We start from the raw sequence: 15625 nt of genomic DNA, 5'->3' as shown, positions 1-15625 counted from the left end.
TGATCCAGAAAATGACCAGAGTTTGTTCCTCCTGCCTGTGGGCCAGGTTGAAAGGTCACACCCTGGCTCTTCCTACTTGAAAATGTCCAGAAGTCCTCCTGCAGGTGAAAGGGGAACTTTATTTATTTTCTTCTATTCCTTGCTGACCTAGGGCTCCCATGCCATTGCACTGAGGTTTTCTTTTTTTTTTCCAAATTATAAAATTATTGAAACTTTTTTCATGTTAGCCTTATATCTCATGTATTTTAATACAGTATTAGTGGTGATTTCTTATCTTTCACTGTTTTGAAGTAACCAAGTTTGTGTTTCAAATGGTTCTTTGTTAATATTAACAATTATTTTCAAGTACTCTTGATATACCATTTTAGGAAAACCAAAATTTTTGAGCATCTATCTTTTACCCTTACTACTCGTCTATCAGTTTGTCATGCTGTGGTCGCTTGCATGTTGCTGTGATGCTGGAAGCTATGCCACCAGTATTTCAAATACCAGCAGAGTCACCCATGGTGGACAAGTTTCAGCAGAGCTTTCAGACTAAGACAGGTCAGAAAGAAAGGCCTGGTTATCTACTTCTGAAAATCACTCAATGAAAACCCTATAGGACGCAAATGACTGTTGTCTGATACAGTGTTGAAAGATGAGCCCCCAAGATCGTAAGGTACTACACAGTAGCCGTAACAATACCAACAATCATGAAGATAGCCCAGGATTGGATAAATGTCTCATCCTGTTATACATAAGTTCAGCATGAGTCACAGCTGACCCGATGGCAACTAGCGACAACAACACTCTTTTCCCAACACTCCTCTAGACGATTTATGTGAGTCCCTGTTATTGAATTCTCAAAAGAACTTTGTATAATAAATTCTGTTACCCTCATTTTACAATCGAGGAGACGAAAACTGAGAGATTCAGTAATTTACTCAAGGCCACATAGCAAGTGGAAGACGCAGGGTTCAAACCTAGACTAGCCGCTTTGCAGCTCAGGATAGATTCCACTCCACTCCTTGATGCCCTACTTGCCTCAAACGGCCCTTTCAAACAAACTTTCTGCGATTAAGTAATTCCAAGGGTTTTCTCTCCTCCTGTGCCACCATTCTGGTCAGGGTACCATCAACCCTACCCTTGTTTCTGCAAATCAGTGCCTCCCTGGTCTCCGAGCTCCACCTCTGTCTCTTTTCACTGTATTTCATAGGCAGCAGCCAGAGTGGGGTGTCTTCAACGTTTTATTATGAAAAAGATCACAAAATACCAAAGAGAACAAATTTTCCAGGGAACTCCCGTATACTCACCGGGAGATTCTACCACCCCCAGATCCTACTGGATTCAACTATGAACATTTTACTCCACTTGCTTTATCACAGATATATCCATCTATTTGTCCCTCTTAACCACCCTTAATCCAACTTATTTTTTGATGAATTTCAAAATAAACTGCAGACATCAGTACTCTTCTCTTTAAATTCTTTAGCGTGGATTCAGAACAGATTTTTTTTTACAATGAAAATCAGATCATCTTACTTCCTTGCTTATAACCCCCACAGGCTTTCCTTGCCCTTAGAATAAAAGCTCAACCCTTGACATGGTGTATAAGGGCTGTAATATCTAGCCCTTCCCACCTCTCCAGTCTCAATTGCTCACACTCTTGCCCTCACTCACTTTGTTCTAGCCCTGGTGACCACTTTGCTGTTCCTTGAGCATGGCAAATACTCTCCTGCCTCAGGGCCTTTGTACTTGCTGCCCTCCTTAGGCCTTTCCGGATAACTTCATCTAAAGAAATTCCGTGTGCTCTCCATGCACTTTACCTTGCTGTATTTTTCTTTATACATTTATATTACTTATCAATAAGCAATATATCACACACTTATTTGTCTGTGGTCTGTCTCCCTGACAGGAATATAGCTTGATGAGGGCATGGATCTTGTCTTACTCACTTGTCTTAGTTATCTAGTGCTTCTATAACAAAAACACAAGTGAATGGCTTTAACAAACAGAAATTTATTTTCTCACAGTTTAGGAGGCTTGAAGTCTGAATTCAGGGCCCCAGCTTTAGGGGAAGGCTTTCTTTCTGTGTCAGCTCTGTGGGAAGGTCCTTGTCTCTTCAGCTTCTATTCTTTGGCTCCTTGGTGGTCTTCAAGTAGTGTGGCATCTATCCCCCTTGCCACTTCCTTAATCTGCTTCATTTATATTTTGTAAGAGATTGACTCAAAATACACCCTACACTAATCCAGTCACATTAACATGACAAAGACAACCCATAATCCAAATGGGTTGATAACAACTGGCATAGAGGTTAGGATTTACAACACATATTTTGGGAGGACACAATTTAATCCATAACATTCCACCCTTTGGCTCCTCAAAATTCATGTTCTTGCCACGTGCAGAACACATTCACCCCATCGCATCATCCTAAAAGTCTTAAATCTTTTGAATTATCTAAATCGAATATGGGTGAGACTTAGGCATATTCCATCCTGGGGTAAAATTCCTCTTCATCTTTGAACCTGTGATATCTAGACTACAGGTTATCTGTTTCCAAAGCACAAAGATGGAACAGGCACAAGGTAGATATTTCATTACAAGTGGGAGAAATTGGAGGGAAAGAAGAGATAAGGGGTACCCAGCAAGTCCAAAATTCAGCAGAACAATTTACATGAGCCCTCAAGGCTTGCTAACACATGCCTATCGTTTTGTCATACTATGGTGGCTTGCATGTTGCTGTGATACTGGAAGCTTTGCCACTCGTATTTCAAGTACCAGTAGGGCCACCTTTTGTGGACAGGTTTCAGCTGAACTTCCAGACTAAGTCTAGGAAGAAGAACCTTGTGGTCAACTTCTGAAAAATTGGCTAGTGAAAATCTTATGAATAGCAGCGGGATACTGTCTGATACAGTGCTAGAAGATGAGCCCCTCAGGATGGAAGTCACTCAAAATACTACTGGGGAAGACCTACCTCCTCATGGTAGAGTTGTCAATGACATGGATGGAGTCGAGCTTTCAGAGCCTTCATTTGCTGATGAGGCATGACTCAAAATGAGAAGAAAGAGCTGCAAACATCCATTAATAATTGGAACATGGAATGTATGAAGTATGAATCTAGGAAACTTGGAAGTTGTCAAAATTGAAATGGAACACATAAACATTGATATCCTAGGCACTAGTGAGCTGAAATGGACTGGTATTAGCCATTTGGAATCAAACAATCATATGGCCTACTATGCTAGGAATGACGACTTGAAGAGAACTGGCATTGTGTTCATCGTCAAAAAGAACATTTCAAGATCTTTCCTGAAGTGCAACACTGTCAGAAATAGGATAGTATTCATAGGCCTAGAAGGAAGAACAATTAATAAAACTATTATTCAAATTTACACACTAAGGCCAAAGATGAAGAAATTGAATATTTTTATCAACTGCAGTGTGAAATTGATCAAACATGCAATCAAGATGCATTAATAATTACCTGAGATTGGAATGCAAAAGTTGGAAACAAAGAAGAAGGATTGGTAGTTGGAAAATACAGCCTTGGTGTTACAAACAATGACAGAGGCTGCATGAATTTTGCAAGACCCACGACTTCTTCATTGTAAATGTCTTTTTCACCAACATAAATGGCGACTATACACATGGACCTCAAAAGATGGAATACACAGGAATAAAATCAACTACATCTGTGGAAAGAAAGGATGGAAAAGCTCAATATCATCAGTCAGAACAAGATCAGGGGCTAACTGTGGATCAGACCATCAATTGCTCATACGCAAGTTCGAGTTGAAGTTGAAGAAAATTAGAACAAGTCCAAGAAAGCCAAAGTGCAACCTTGAGTATATCCCACCTGAATTTAGGGACCATCTCAAGAATAGATTTGATGCATTGAACACTAATGACCAAAGACCAGATGAGTTGTGGAATGACATCAAGGGTATCATACATGAAGAAAGCAAGAGGTTGTTAAAAAGACAAGAAAGAAAGAAAAGATCAAAATGGATGTCTGAAGAGACTCTGAAAGTTGCTCTTGAAAGTAGAGTAGCTAAACCAAAAGGAAGAAATGATGAAGTAAAAGAGCTGAACAGAAGATTTCAAAGGGTGGCTACAGAAGACAAGGTAAAGTATTATAATGAAACGTGCAAAGACCTGGAGATAGAAAACCAAAAGGGAAGAACACGCTCAGCATTTCTCAAGCTAAAAAAACTGAAGAAAAAATTCAAACCTCGAATAGCAATATTGAAGGATTGTACAGGGGAAATATTAAACAACGCAGGAAGCCTCAAAAGTAGATGGAAGGAATACACAGAGTCACTATACCAAAAAGAATTGTTCGATGTTCAACCATTTCAGGAGGTAGCACATGATCAAGAACCAATGGTACTGAAGGAAGAGTTCCAAGTTGCACTAAAGGCATTAGTAAAAAACAAGACTCCAGGAACTAATGGAATACCAACTAAGATATTTCAACAAAAGGATGCAGCACTAGAGGTGCTCACTTGTCTATGCCAAGAAATTGGAAGACAACTACCTGGCCAACCAACGGGAAGTGATCTATATTTGTATCCATTCCAAAGAAAAGAGATCCAACAGAATGTGGAAATTATCAAACAATATCATTACTATAACATGAAAGTAAAACTTTGCTGAAGATCATTCAAAAGCGGCTGCAGCAGTACCATGACAGGGAACTGCCAGAAATTCAAGTTGGGTTCAGAAGAGATAGCATTGCTGATGTCAGATGGATACTGGCTGAAAGCAGAGAGTACCAGAAAGATGTTTATCTGTGTTTTATTGGCTATGCCAAAGCATTCAACCATGTGGATCATAACAACTTATGTGTAACATTGAGAAGAATAGGAATTCCAGAACACTTAATTGTACTCATGAGGAATCTGTACTTAGATAAAGAGGCAGTCATTGGAACAGAACAAGGTGATACTGCTTCCATTAAAGTTAAGAAAGGTGTGTGTCAGAGTTGTATCCTTTTACCGTACTTATTCAATCTGTATGTTGACCAAATAATCTGAGAAGCTAGACTCTTTGAAGAACAGGGCATCAGAATTGGAGGAAGACTCATTAACAACCTTCGGCAGATGACAGAACCTTGCTTGCTGGAAGTGAAGAGGACTTGAAGCACTTATTGATGAAGATCAAAGAATACTGCCTTCAGTATGGACCACATCTCAACATAAAGAAAGCAAAAATCCTCCCAACTGGACCAATAAGTAACATCATGATAAAGGAAGAAAAGACTGAAGTTGTCAAGGATTTCGTTTTACTTGAATTCACAATCAACACCCATGGAAACAGCAGTCAAAAAATCAAAATATGCATTACACTGGGCAAATCTGCTGCAAAAGATCTCTTTAAAGTGTTTAAAAGTAAAGATGTCACTTTAAGGACTAAGGTGTGTCTGACCCAAGCCATGATATCTTCAATTGCCTTATATGCATGTGAAAGCTGGACAGTGAATTAGGAAGACCAAAGAAGAATCGATGCCTTTGAATACACCTGGATTGGCAAAAGAACAAACAAATCTGTCTTGGAAGAAGTTCAGCCTGAATTCTCCTTAGAAGCAAGGATGGAGAGACTTCATCTCACATGCTTTGGACACATTATCAGGAAGGACCAGTCCCTGGAAATGGACATCATGCTTTGTAAAGTGGAGGGTCAGTGAAAAAGAGGAAGACCCTCAATGAAATGGATTGACACAGTGGCTGCAAGAATGGGCTGAAGCATAAAAACTGTTGTGAAGATGGCACAGGACTGGGCAGTGTTTTCGTTCTGTTATACATAGGGTGGATGAGTTGGAACCAACTTATGGCATCTGACAACAATAACAACTCAAGGCTTAAAAATAATCTTCCGTTCTTTGGGATCATCTGGGCAATGTGCCCTCCAGTCTCTGGGTGTTGATCACACACTCTGGATTCTGGGTGTAGTCTCCTTGGCCCTGGGCTCTGCCTTCTTGGCCCACTAGAATGGCAACTCTGCTTCCTCAGCTTTGAGAAGCACCATCCTCCTAGTCTATCTGAATGGTGGCCCCACCCCCTCAGCTCCAGTAGGCTCAGTTCTTCTGCCCCTTGGGCATGGCAGGCCCATTCCCTCTGCTTTGGGCAGCAGCCCCACACTCTGCAACCAATTGGGTGAAGATCTGACTCTTTTAAGCCTAGGAGACTATGGCCCGATTCTTTGAAACCTAGCAGGCCATGGTTCCACACTTTGAAATCGAGGCAGCCCTGCTTCCCCTGCACCTTCCAACAGTTCTGCTGTTCTCCTTGCTGCTCCGTGGATGGTCCTTTTCTTTTCTTGGAGGATAACAGGTTCTCTCCTTTGACCTGTTTTCTGCCTGTAGAATTCCAAGAGGCAGATGGTGTTCTTTCCTTTTGTTCTCTCTGTCCACTTCAGTCTAAGATGATGGGTTTTCTGCTGTGGTAGTTGGTTAGCTCCATCAGTCATGGACTTAATCTCTTTAATGAAAGATTGTGTAGTCACATCCTTGGAGAAAATTCTAGGACAGGTGTCCTTAGTTTGTACAGTAGGATTTTCCAAATCATTAAGTTCTGTTTTCATTTTGAACAGTTCGTTTTTAAGTCCATCTCTTTCCTCTCGTATTTTACTATAAGTGGTAGGGAGAAATCACAAGTCCTCTTTAAAATCTTGCTTAGAAATCTCCTCAGCTGAATATCCAAGTTCATCACTTACAAGTTCTACCTTCCACCAAACATTTGAGAATAATTCTTTGCCACTGCATAAAAAAAATCACCCTTACTACATCGTTCAATCATATTTTTATCATTTTCTTTTAAAGCCTCACCAGAAGCACATTTAACACCCACATTTCTAGCAACTTTCTTTAGCTGGCACCATGTGTAAGCTCTAAGATGATAGAGACTTTCTCTATGGCTCTCTTCACTTCCTTCTGAGCCGTTACCAGAATTGCCTTTGAGATCCATAACTGTACCAACACTCTCTTCAAGGCAATCTATTTAAGTACTATTAAGGCACTTAAAATTCTTCCAGCCTTTACCCATTACCCAATTCCAAAGCCACTTCCACATTTTAGGTATCTTAGAGCAGCACCCCACTCTTCCAGCACCAAATTCTGTCTTAGTTATTTAGTGCGGCTATAACAGAAATATGATTCAGTGCTTATTTACCGATTGTATGATTCTAACCAAACCCCAACACCTCTGAGCTTCTTTTTGGTCAACTCATCTTCTTTTTTTTTTCATCTTCAGCATGAACATAATAATCGTTCATCTGCTTCATAAGGTTATTGCGAAGATTAAATAAGTTAAAATATGTAAATGCTTAGAGCAGTGCATTACATATTGTAAGTACTGCATAAGAGACCTACTATTATTAACTCCTCTACTTTTTACAGCAATCCTACGCTGGGTACCATTATTATACAAAGGAGGAAACAGAGGCACAGAGAAGCTAAGTGACTTGGTACATGCCCTCAACCAATTCCCAGACCTATGTCAGTTTACAAACCTACAATGTCTTGAATGAATTGGAGGCCTTATCCCTTTGAGGAAAGACCCTACTGTACTGCCAACAATGTATACTATTAATCTGTCTCCTAACTTTCCCCAGAGGGACCTATGACCTTTTACCAGGGTGAATGTGCATTAGGGAAAATGAAATAATTAATTTTGGGGGAATTACTAGACACTGGCTCTGAACTGACACTAATTCCAGGAGACCCAAAACATCACTGTGATCCTCCAGTCAGAATGGAGGGATATGGATGTCAAATGGTTGATGGAGTTTTAGCCCAAATCTGTCTCACAGTGGGTCCAGTGGTTTTAGACCCTATCCTGTAGTTATTTCCCCAGTTCCAGAATGCATAATTGGGATATGTATACTCGGTAGCAGGCAGAATCTCCATACTGGTTCTCTGAGGTAACTTCTAGATCAGTGTTCTCCAAAAGAACTTTGTATGATGTTGGAAATGTTCTATAATTTGTACTGTCCAATGCAGTGACCACCAGCCACATGTAGCTATTGAACTTGAAGTGGGACTTGTGTGATTGAGTGTGGTAGGTAGCGTAATGGCCACCCAAAAATGTCTATATCTTAATCCCTGGAACTTATGAAAATGTTACATTGTTTCATCAGCAAAAGGGACCTTGCGATGTGATTAAGTTAAGGATCTTAACTAGGTGAGGACCAATTGATCCTACGGGTCATTATAAGAGGGAGACAGGAGTATCAAGGTAGGAGAGAGATTTGAAGATGATCTCACGATGCTCACTGCTGGATTTGAGGATGGAGGAAAGGGTCATGAGCCAAGGCATATAGGTGGCCTGTAGAAGCTGGAAAAGACAAAGACATACATTCTTCCCTAGAGTCTCTAGATGGCGTGTAGACCTGCTGACACGTTTATTTTAGCTCCGTAAGGCCTATTTTGGACTTCTGACCTCCAGAACTGTAGGATAATAAATTTGAGTTGTTTTAAGTCACAAAGTTTGCAGTAATTTGCTACAGCAGCAACAGGAAGATAATACACTGAGGAACTAAGTTTTTAATTTTATTTAATATTGATGAAATTACATTGAAACAAAATAGCCACATTTGGCTAGTGGCTACCATGTTGAACAGTGTAGTTCTAGGTAGTAAAAGAAAACCAATAGATGTTCAAAAATATGTTGCTAATTGAAGAGACAGGATAAAAAACAGTTCATTGTGGGAGATTTTGTTTTTGTTCCTAGTCTTTTATCCATTCATTCAGCTGGTTAATTAGACATTGGAATGATAATGGATGGTGGGATTACTAATGCGTTTAATTTTCAGGTTATTAATTATCTATATTTACATATGTTATATAAATAACAACTACTTATCTAATGTTAAATGACAGATTCTGGAGTCAAATTGTAAAAACTTCAACGAAGATTTTATTTGTGAGAAAACCAAGTTGCTGCAGCAAAGAAAACCTGGCACTCAAGAGGAAATACCAAAGGCTTTGACGGCACTGGGTTTCTGGGTTATCAGTTTTTTTTGTAAGAAGCTTTGAGGAACTTAGTTGGGAAAAAAAAAAAAAAGAATAGATTATGGGAAGTTTCCTTTTAAGCAAATGTGGATCTTTTCAAAGTAGGGGCAAAATTGTGATTGAGCCAGTTGTCTTTTGTTTCATTTTTAATAGGTGGAAAAGTTCTTGGCTTTACCATGATGAAGCCTCAACAGAATGTGAGCTTGGAAAATACCAATTAAGTAAAGTTTATAGGTGGAATCACCTGGCATTGGTCTAAACTGGTTAGGGTCCTTTCTGATTGACACTTATAATAAGAAAAAGTAAAAATTACTAAGGAGACTGTCATGGATTGAATTGTGTACCCCCAAAATACATGTCCACTTGGCTAGACCATGATTCCCAGTATTGTGTGGTTGTCCCCAATTTTGTGATCTGATGTAATCACTTTATGTGTTTTAAATTCTAACCTCTATGATGTTAACGGATATCCCACCTGAATTTAGAGACCATCTCAAGAACAGATTTGGTGTGCTAAACACTAATGACTGAAGACGAGATGAGTTGTGGAATGACATCAAGGACATCATACATAAAGAAAGCAAGAGGTCATTAAAGAGACAAGAAAGAAAAGACCAAAATGGCTGTCAGAAGAGACTCTGAAAGTTGCTCTTGAGAGTAGAGTAGCTAAATCAAAAGGAAGAAATGATGAGGTAAAAGAGCTGAACAGAAGGTTTCAAAGGGTGGCTGGCTACAGAAGACAAAATAAAGTATTATAATGACATGTGCAAAGACCTGGAGATAGAAAACCAAAAAGGAAGAACATTGTTGGCATTTTTCAAGCTGAAAGAACTGAAGAAAAAATTCAACCCTCAAGTTGCAATGTTGAAGGATTCTATGGGGAAAATATTAAATGATGCAGGAAGCATCAAAAGAAAATGGAAGAACTAGGCAGAGTCACTATACCAAAAAGAATTAGTTGACATTCAACCATTTCAGGAGGTAGCACATGATCAGAAACCAATGGTACTGAAGGAAGGGGTCCAAACTGCACTGAAGACATTGGTAAAAATCAAGGCTCCAGAAATTGACAAAATACCAATTAAGATGTTTCAACAGATGGATGCATCACTGGAGGTGCTCACTCATCTATGCCAAGAAATTTGGAAGACAGCTACCTGGCCAACTGACTGGACGAGATCAATATTTAAGCCTATTCCCAAGAAAGTTGATCCAACCAAATATGGGAATTATAGAACAGTATCATTAATATCACATGCAAGCAAAATTCTGCTGAAGATCATTCAAAAACAGCTGCAGCAGTATATCGACAGGGAACTGCCAGAAATTCAGGCTGAATTCAGAAGAGACTGTGGAACCAGGGATATCATTGCTGATGTCAGATGGATCCTGGCTGAAAGCAGAGAATACCAGAAGGATGTTTACCTGTGTTTTATTGACTATGCAAAGGCATTTGACTGTGTGGATCATAAGAAATTATGGATAACATTGCGAAGAATGAGAATTCCAGAACACTTAATTGTGCTCATGAGGAACCTGTACATAGATCAAGAGGCAGTTGCTCGAACAGAACAAGGGGATATTTGCTTAATTTAAAGTCAGAAAAGGTGTGCATCACGGTTGTATCCTTTCACCATACTTAATCAAACTGTATACTGAGCAAATAATCCAAGAAGCTGATTTATATGAAGAAGAATGGGGTATCAGGAATGGAGAAAGACTCATTAACAACCTGTGTTATGCAGATGACACAACCTTGCTTGCTGAAAGTGAAGAGGACTTGAAGTACTTACTTATGAAGATCAGAGACTACAGCCTTGAGTATGTATTACATCTCAACATAAAAAAAAAAAAAAAAATCCTCACAACTGGACCTATAAGCAACATCATGGTAAACATAGAAAAGATTGAAGTTGTCAAGGATTTCATTTTATCTGGATCCACAATTAACACTTATGGAAGCAGCAGTTAAGAAATCAAAAGACTCACTACATTGGGCAAATCTGCTGCAAAAGGCCTCTTTAAAGTGTTGACAAGCAAAGATATCATCTTGAAGACTAAGGTGCACCTGACCCAAGCTATGGTGTTTTCAGTCACGTCATATGCATGGGAAAGTTGGACAATGGATACGGAAGACTGAAGAAGAATTAACGCCTTTGAATTGTGGTGTTGGAGAAGAATATTGAATATACCATGAACTACCAAAAGAATGAACAAATCTGTCTTGGAAGAAGTACAACCAGAATGCTCCTTAGAAGCAAGAATGGGCAGACTACGTTTCACATGCTTTGGACGTGTTATCAGGAGGGATCAGTCCCTGGAGAAGGACATCATGCTTGTTAGAGTAGAGTGTCATCAAGAAAGAGGAAGACGTTCAAGGAAATGGATTGACACAGTGGCTGCAATAATGGGCTCAAGCACAGCATTGATTGTGAGGAAGGGGCAGGACTGGGCAGTGTTTTGTTCTGTTGTACATAGGGTGGCTATGAGTCAGAACCGACTCAATGGCACTTAACCACAGCACAACAACATGATGTTAATGAGGCAGGATTAGAGGCAGTTATGTTAATGAGGCAGGACTATTGAGGATTAGAAGTGAATAGAGAGGAGAGGGACGTTGTTACCACCAAGCAAGAAAAGCCAGGGGCAGAGTGCATCCTTTGGACTCATGGTCCCTATGCTGAGAAGCTCCTAGACCAGGGGAAGATGGATGACAAAGACCTTGCCCCAGAGCCAAGAGAGGAAGTGTTCCCTTTGAGCTAGTGCTCTATTTTGGACTTCTAGCATCCTAAACTGTGAGTGAATAAATTTCTGCTTGTTAAAGCCATCCACTTGTGGTATTTGTGTTAGAGCAGCACTAGGTAATTAAGACAGAGACCATTGTGAGATAAGACCTCACTTACAAGAGTGACAAAAAAGTATGTAAACTACATAGGAATAAATCTAACAATAGGTACGTATGAATTAGAGTCAGGTCACAAATGAGCTCTCAGCTAAAATCTTGGATAGTCAATATCATCCTAGTATCACATCCAGCACCCTGAGATGCTGACCCCATGCTGGGTGTCAGGAGCTGAGGCCAGCCCCCCTTTTCAGTCCAGGGCATGGTTAACAGGTGGACTCTGGGCAGAGTCACCCACGCTGTTTAAATTCTCTCTCTTCCAAATACATACAGGTTAATTTACATCATGAATAAATGTATTTTTGTTTAGACTTCAGTCCATATAAACAGAATTACCAAATGGTATGAAGAGATAGAAAAGATGACTTGAATAAATGGCAGACATACCATATCCTTAAATAAGAGAGCAAATATCATGAAGATTTCATTCCTCCCAACGAATAGATTTGCAAGATGCAATCCCAATAAAATATATTCAGGATGTTTTGCAGGGAATGTGACAAAACAATCCAAAAGCTCACATAACAAAGGAACTAATGAGGAATGTGAAAGACAATGCTGAAAACGGAGAGTATGAAGCAAGGGGTGACACCCATCAGCTCTTCTGGTTTTAACGCACATTGTGAAGTTACGAGAATTTAAACTTTGTGACACTGGTTCCATGGTGAACACATCATTAGAACTGAACAGAAAACACAAAATTTATATTTAAATTAAATATTTGATAAAATAGACATTTGGAAAAAATGACTAATAGTTACATTAAAGGTTCGGGATAATCGATTCATATTTTGTGATAAAGTGCTATTTGTGTTATTTTTACTATAAGCCAAAATCAACCCCAGATGGAATTACTTTCAAGTATTACGGAAAATAAAAACTTTGAAGTGAGTATTTATCAGATTCTTTGTGGAACAAGAAAGCTTATGTTTAAAAGTAATAAAAGAAATTCACAGGTGATAGGTGCAACTGATTTTACTCAAACAATTTTATGTGCCTTGAAAACATTAAACAAAATAAAATGACAAAACACACTGAAAAATATTTTCAGTCAATTTTATTGACAAAGGCTTAATATCTTTATGAAATGAAGGGCTTATTTAAATTAAAAAAATCAAATAGACTCAAGTGACACTAAACGGTAATTGATAATTTACAAAATAGGGATGATAACTAATTAATAAACCTAAAAAACAGTCAACCTTACAAATAAACTCAGAAATGCAAAACTAAACGAAAATCAGAAGTGATACTTCATTTTTAAGCTAAAATAAATTATCTGAATGATGGTTTATTCATTATATAGCCAAATGCTGCCTATATAGTGAATATTTATGTGTATTACTGCTGGTACTATAAAGGGGTAGGTATTAATCAGGATGAGCTAGGCTATGCTGATGTAATAAGCAACTCAAAAATCTCAGTGGCTTAACACAAAAGCTTATTTTTCACTCATGCAAAGTCCAGTGGTTATTTGTGTGACTCTCTTCCATCTCATGACCCAGGGGTCCATGCTACTATCTCAATATGTGGCTTTCAGCTTTGCCTTGACAGGTGGAAAGGAGGCATGGAAAAAAACAACCTCTTTTGAGTATCTTGAATCTGCGCCATTTCTGCTCATAGCCCATTGGCCAGAACTAGTCACATATCCTCAAACTAATTACAAAACGGCCAAGAAATGTAGAGGAGCATATAAAGTATTTGGTAAGCACCAGTATGTCTTACGAATAGTACAGCCTTTTCGGAAATCAATTTACAGTATAAATCAAATGCAATAGTAATTTCACTTCTAGATATGCATTTTCCGGAAATAAAAAAATGGTGAAATCGAAATACATAAAAATAATTATCATTACACAGTTTATAATAATAATACAAGAGCAAGCTCATTATTACCATCTGAAAAATGGGTTTATTGCTTTCAGATACAAGGCAGTGAATTTGACTCAGCCTGCAGGGTCACTAGAAAGGTACATCTTTATGCCAACAAAGTAGGATCCGCCAGAACTAAGTTGCTCCTCCCTAAACCTCCCCTCATGACCCCAACACCTGTGTGCATTGTTAATTGTGGTGTCCTTATTACTGGGCGCTTGGCCTCTTCCACTGTGATTCTTCATCTTGACTCTGACTTGGTCCTAGCCTCATGGCTTGGATTTGGCACTTGAATGAGACACTGGCAGTCTGAGGGCCACTGAGCCTTCAGGTATGTATTGTTTGATCTACCTAGTGTTTTGAAAAAATTTGAATTTATTGCCAGCACTTAAAATTGGGAGTTTTTTTTTTTTTTTAAATATATATCCAGATTTCAAGCTTTTTCTTGAAAAAATGGAAAGCCCAGATAAGCTGTAACCTGCCGTGTTCAGGTTGTCCAGTTCATCACAGTGGTTCCCCTGCCTGTCTTACTTCTTTTCTACTTCGCTCATTCACCTGTGGCCGCTGGAGTTTGCCACTTCTTGCCCAGAACAATTCCACCACTTGCTCAACCAGTGCATTGGGTAGATTTCTTTTCCTGTGGCTTCAGTGATCCTGCAAGAAGTTCGTTATGACTAGCAATGCCTTGGATGGTCTACTAGCTTCTTCAGTCTACCCTGCAATGGCCAAGGAGGATCAAATATTTGCATTTTTGATGAATTTAGAGGCTCTGGGGCCAGGAGAGCTAGTGCCATTTATTTCCTTGTCTCTCTCTGCTGCCCTTGCTAAACCTTCTGTCTTTCGGGTCACCTCTTCTATTTGAGCCCCAGCTAAATGGCAGCCTATTGGCCTTCTCCTGGCAGGCACGAGTGGGTGCTAACGCATGGAAGAGCGTGCTGTCCTTACATCTGATGACAAGGTGATTGATCCCACCTTTCCACCCTCCCCACTCTCAGTATTTCTTTTTACATGCAATCATCTGCAGAGGCAAGACAGAGACCCTACTTCAGACCCTAGTCTAAAGATAGATTTCAATGATATTCCAAGGTGCAAAGTCCCCCTGTGGTGTCACAATTGAAGACAGATTAAATAACACTTGGAGAAAATTTTCTTCTTTTTTTATTGTGCTTTAGGTGAAAGTTTACAGCTCAGCTGAAGTTAACTTCTCATACAAAAATTTATACATATATTTAGGTGACACTAATTGCAACCCCTATAGTATGAAAGCACACTCCCGCTTTCCACCTGGGGTTTCCTGTGTCCATCCAACCAGCTCCTATCCCTTCCTGCCTTCTCATCCTGCCTCTGGACAGGAGCCACCCATTGGGTCTGGAGTATCTGCTAAAACTAAGAAGTACACTCTTCACAAGTATTTTTTATGTTTTATATCCCAGTCTAAACGTTGAAGAGTGGGTTTGGGGAATGGTTTTAGTTCTGGGTTAACAGAGCATCTGGGGGCCATGGCTCACTTGGAGGAATTTGGCACTTGTACTATACAGAGTAAATCAAAAGGCCGAGATGTCCATTTGTCTATCTGTCCTTCCATCCATCCAGCCCATGCAGTCAGCATTCATTTAATAGCTACTCTGGGCCAGGTCCTATTAGGTACTGTGATTCTCACAATGCTAAAAGATTAGTCCTATTTTATTGATGAGAAAATGGAGGCTCAGGGAATTAAAAAAATTTGCCCAAGGTCATATAACACAGAGCCAGCAGGGATGAAAACCAAACTCTAAAGTCATCACAATTCACTGAAGAGGTTCACTCTCTAGTAGAGCCTTTTTAGGTGTGATTATTATCAATTCATTCTTTTTTAAGTT

This window comes from Loxodonta africana, chromosome 8 (assembly GCF_030014295.1).
Source record: "Loxodonta africana isolate mLoxAfr1 chromosome 8, mLoxAfr1.hap2, whole genome shotgun sequence".
Lineage (NCBI taxonomy): Eukaryota > Metazoa > Chordata > Mammalia > Proboscidea > Elephantidae > Loxodonta > Loxodonta africana.
Note: the sequence above shows the minus strand (reverse complement) of the source record.